This window comes from Natrix helvetica (genome assembly GCF_964273705.1).
Source record: "Natrix helvetica genome assembly, chromosome: W".
Lineage (NCBI taxonomy): Eukaryota > Metazoa > Chordata > Lepidosauria > Squamata > Natricidae > Natrix > Natrix helvetica.
In genome coordinates, this window is record NC_138555.1 from 2,984,824 (window position 1) to 2,990,823 (window position 6,000).

Here is a 6,000-nt window from a genome sequence, read left to right on the forward strand (position 1 = left end):
CTCCATCTAGCGTACCATAACTTAGCATGTTTATGATTATTTTTCTCTCTGATTTGAATATAAGATAATATATTCAAATATATAATATCTGTATATTGGAAGCGGAAAGGGTTAGGGTTAGGGTTAGGGTTAGGGCCTTTGTCTTTTGCTAGCTGATCAGGAATGGGGATATCAGACACTGTAGCCCAGTTCTGTAAAAGAGCCATGATTGAATGCATATCACCCTTCAAAGTGAAGTCATCCTGAACTCCATCTAGCGTACCATAACTTAGCATGTTTATGATTATTTTTCTCTCTGATTTGAATATAAGATAATATATTCAAATATATAATATCTGTATATTGGAAAAGGAAAGGGTTAGGGTTAGGTTTAGGGTTAGGGTTAGGGCCTTTGTCTTTTTCTAGCTGATCAGGAATGGGGATATCAGACACTGTAGCCTAGTTCTGTAAATGAGCCATGATTGAATGCATATCACTCTTCAAAGTGAAGTCATCCTGAACTCCATCTAGCGTACCATAACTTAGCATGTTTATGATTATTTTTCTCTCTGATTTGAATATAAGATAATATATTCAAATATATAATATCTGTATATTGGAAGCGGAAAGCGTTAGGGTTAGGTTTAGGGTTAGGGTTAGGGCCTTTGTCTTTTGCTAGCTGATCAGGAATGGGGATATCAGACACTGTAGCCCAGTTCTGTAAATGAGCCATGATAGAATGCATATCACTCTTCAAAGTGAAGTCATCCTGAACTCCATCTAGCTTACCATAACTTAGCATGTTTATGATTATTTTTCTCTCTGATTTGAATATAAGATAATATATTCAAATATATAATATCTGTATATTGGAAGCGGAAAGGGTTAGGGTTAGGGCCTTTGTCTTTTGCTCGCTGATCAGGAATGGGGATATCAGACACTGTAGCCCCGTTCTGTAAATGAGCCATGATTGAATGCATATCACTCTTCAAAGTGAAGTGATCCTGAACCCCATTTGCTTACCATAACTTAGCATGCTTATGATTATTTTTCTCTCTGATTTGAATATAAGATATTATATTCAAATATATAATATCTGTATATTCTAAGCGGAAAGGGTTAGGGTTAGGGTTAGTGTTAGGTCCTTTGTCTTTTGCTAGCTAATCCGGAATGGGGATATCAGACACTGTAGCCCAGTTCTGTAAATGAGCCATGATTGAATGCATATCACTCTTCAAAGTAAAGTGATCCTGAAACCCATCTAGCTTACCATAACTTAGCATGCTTATGATTATTTTTCTCTCTGATTTGAATATAAGATAATATATTCAAATATATAATATCTGTATATTGTAAGCGGAAAGGGTTAGGGTTAGGGTTAGGGTTAGTGTTAGGTCCTTTGTCTTTTGCTAGCTGATCAGGAATGGGGATATCAGACACTGTAGCCCAGTTCTGTAAATGAGCCATGATTGAATGCATATCACTCTTCAAAGTAAAGTGATCCTGAAACCCATCTAGCTTACCATAACTTAGCATGCTTATGATTATTTTTCTCTCTGATTTGAATATAAGATAATACATTCAAATATATAATATCTGGATATTGGAAGCGGAAAGGGTTAGGGTTAGGGTTAGGGCCTTTGTCTTTTGCTAGCTGATCAGGAATGGGGATATCAGACACTGTAGCCCAGTTCTGTAAATGAGCCATGATAGAATGCATATCACTCTTCAAAGTGAAGTCATCCTGAACTCCATCTAGCTTACCATAACTTAGCATGTTTATGATTATTTTTCTCTCTGATTTGAATATAAGATAATATATTCAAATATATAATATCTGGATATTGGAAGCGGAAAGGGTTAGGGTTAGGGCCTTTGTCTTTTGCTCGCTGATCAGGAATGGGGATATCAGACACTGTAGCCCAGTTCTGTAAATGAGCCATGATTGAATGCATATCACTCTTCAAAGTGAAGTCGTCCTGAACTCCATCTAGCGTACCATAACTTAGCATGTTTATGATTATTTTTCTCTCTGATTTGAATATAAGATAATATATTTAAACATATAATATCTGTATATTGTAAGCGGAAGGGTTAGGGTTAGGGTTAGGATTAGGATTAGGGTTAGGGCCTTTGTCTTTTGCTAGCTGATCAGGAATGGGGATATCAGACACTGTAGCCCAGTTCTGTAAATGAGCCATGATTGAATGCATATCACTCTTCAAAGTAAAGTGATCCTGAAACCCATCTAGCTTACCATAACTTAGCATGCTTATGATTATTTTTCTCTCTGATTTGAATATAAGATAATATATTCAAATATATAATATCTGTATATTGTAAGCGGAAAGGGTTAGGGTTAGGGTTAGGGTTAGTGTTAGGTCCTTTGTCTTTTGCTAGCTGATCAGGAATGGGGATATCAGACACTGTAGCCCAGTTCTGTAAATGAGCCATGATTGAATGCATATCACTCTTCAAAGTAAAGTGATCCTGAAACCCATCTAGCTTACCATAACTTAGCATGCTTATGATTATTTTTCTCTCTGATTTGAATATAAGATAATATATTCAAATATATAATATCTGGATATTGGAAGCGGAAAGGGTTAGGGTTAGGGTTAGGGCCTTTGTCTTTTGCTAGCTGATCAGGAATGGGGATATCAGACACTGTAGCCCAGTTCTGTAAATGAGCCATGATAGAATGCATATCACTCTTCTTTTTTTTTTTTTTTTTTTTTTTTTTTTTTTTTTTTTTTTTTTTTGAGTTTTGTAATAAAATTTTATTGGTTTTTCAAAATTTATAGGGAAAAGGGTAAATGGACAGGTATACAAATTTTGGCAGTTGCAAAGTGTGTGAGGCCCCCCTCCCTCCATACCCATAGCGTACATTTATATATAATGCATTAATATATAATTGATTATAATCAGCATATTAGTTCTATTATTAAATTCAATCAAATTAAACATTACAATATAAAATCCAAATATAATTCCATTTTCACTTTCGGTCAATTTATAATAATATGATTTTCATATTTATTTCTGTGATCTGAGTCTTCTTGCTATTGCCCCATCTCCCTCCACTGGCAGAGCTCTGGCCCCTCCCGTGTCCTGCGTGTCCGTTGTAGTGTCTGGTGGTTTCTCTAGGAGTGTTTTATTTTTTTCCATAAAGGCCTGCGCCTCTATGGGTGAATTAATTCTGATTCTTGTCTCCTCCCAGAATATCAGCATACCTTCAGGCATCAACCATCTAAACCACACCCCTTTCTGGTATAATTTATTCGCTAATTGCGAATAATTTTTTCTTTTTTCTCTAATCTTCTTAGGGATCTGCTTCAGAATGGTTATCTCCATATCATGATATGTCAATGCTTGCCCCCTCTGTACACCCAGAATTTCATCTCTTGTGGTTTTTCTAAGGAATTTAATGTGAACCTCCCTGGGTAAATTGTGTGTTCTAGCATAAGCTGAGTTCACTCTATAAACCAGATCTATATCCCACCCCATCTGTTGTTTTTCTTTGTGTGTATAGTCAGCCAGAATGTTTGTCATGATGTCCCTTATATTTTCCCCATCTTCTTCTATAACATTTTGAAATCTAAGATAATAGGACATTCTCTCAAATTCTAATTTCATCTGTTGGATGTCAAGATCTTTGTTCCCTTTCTGCACGGCTTCCACCCCCCCCCTCACCTCCTCCACCCCCCCTTCCACAAGATTCAGTCTTTGTGAGTTCTTATATATTTGGGCTTGATTTTCTTTAATTTCATCTTTCATTTCCCTTAACTGTTTCTTGATTTCCTCCTGGCCCTGTAGAATTTGTTGAAGCATTTGTTGAAAGTCCATCTCTGTAGTCTTATGGTGCATCAGTTCTGTTATCTTTGACTGTGTGGCTGGACTGGATGTTGCGGATGTTGGAGCAGAAGTGGCAAAGCCAGGTTTTCCAGGAGGGGGTCTTTTAGATGCCATCCTTTATAACGTTAAAAGTTCAGTCCAAATATGAAGTAAGCAATTAGAAAAGAAGGGTAGCCAGGTGAATCCGGGAGCAGAATAACCAGGCAGAAGAGAATCTCTCCAATAAGTCTGGCAATAGATAGAAAATTTCCCCTAGAAGGTTAAAAAAATACCAATCCACAAGAGGTTCCTCTGGGAGACACGGAGACAAAGACCGGAAGCCTGAATTTTAAAGGTGGAGTCAGGTTTCAGAGTTCATAAAGACAACGGAAGTGTGCCATCTTGCCCTGCCAGTTTTGGGCACAGAGGCGTAACAAAGTTTTAGAAAGTTCCAAAAGTCCTCAAATCATTGTAATATGTAAAATTAAATTGAAAAGAAAATCATCTCAGCCTAAGTGAGGCTTTATTCGTTGGCTCTCCCCCCTCCTCCTTCCCCGGGGGCTGAGAGCAAAATTGTTTCTTGCCGCTTGTCCAAGGGGGGGGGGGAAACCCCCCTCCCTCCAGCCGCACCTCCAAAATGCTCCGAAAGTTGTTTTAAAGTTTTAAAAGCTGAATCAAATCTTCATGCAAAGTAAGGGATGAAGAGAGAGGCAACCTCACCGCACCGCAGCTGCTTCCTTCAATTGTAGCATTCTCCAGTCGGCTTGTAGCGAGGCGCGAGGCGTGGAAACGCGATGCGCCCTCCGAGCTTGCTCCCCGGTGCCTTGGGCGCGCGAGAGAGCCCCCGCCGGCTGCCGCCGCTGCAGGAGACCTCCGCGATGCCGCCCCTCCGGCAGGACCCCTCTGCGGGGTGTCCTGTGCCCCCCAAGGAGTGGGGAAGCCCACCGGGGAGCCGGAGCGGGCAAAGAGCTGCCCGTCGCCGCCGCCGCCGGAACCGGAACTCACATATCACTCTTCAAAGTGAAGTCATCCTGAACTCCATCTAGCTTACCATAACTTAGCATGTTTATGATTATTTTTCTCTCTGATTTGAATATAAGATAATATATTCAAATATATAATATCTGGATATTGGAAGCGGAAAGGGTTAGGGTTAGAGCCTTTGTCTTTTGCTCGCTGATCAGGAATGGGGATATCAGACACTGTAGCCCAGTTCTGTAAATGAGCCATGATTGAATGCATATCACTCTTCAAAGTGAAGTCGTCCTGAACTCCATCTAGCGTACCATAACTTAGCATGTTTATGATTATTTTTCTCTCTGATTTGAATATAAGATAATATATTTAAACATATAATATCTGTATATTGTAAGCGGAAGGGTTAGGGTTAGGGTTAGGATTAGGATTAGGGTTAGGGCCTTTGTCTTTTGCTAGCTGATCAGGAATGGGGATATCAGACACTGTAGCCCAGTTCTGTAAATGAGCCATGATTGAATGCATATCACTCTTCAAAGCGAAGTCATCCTGAACTCCATCTAGCGTACCATAACTTAGCATGTTTATGATTATTTTTCTCTCTGATTTGAATATAAGATAATATATTCAAATATATAATATCTGTATATTGGAAAAGGAAAGGGTTAGGGTTAGGTTTAGGGTTAGGGTTAGGGCCTTTGTCTTTTTCTAGCTGATCAGGAATGGGGATATCAGACACTGTAGCCCAGTTCTGTAAATGAGCCATGATTGAATGCATATCACTCTTCAAAGTGAAGTCATCCTGAACTCCATCTAGCGTACCATAACTTAGCATGTTTATGATTATTTTTCTCTCTGATTTGAATATAAGATAATATATTCAAATATATAATATCTGTATATTGTAAGCGGAAAGGGTTAGGGTTAGGGTTAGGGTTAGGGTTAGGGCCTTTGTCTTTTGCTAGCTGATCAGGAATGGGGATATCAGACACTGTAGCCCAGTTCTGTAAATGAGCCATGATAGAATGCATATCACTCTTCAAAGTGAAGTCATCCTGAACTCCATCTAGCGTACCATAACTTAGCATGTTTATGATTATTTTTCTCTCTGATTTGAATATAAGATAATATATTCAAATATATAATATCTGTATATTGGAAGCGGAAAGGGTTAGGGTTAGGGTTAGGGTTAGGGCCTTTGTCTTTTGCTAG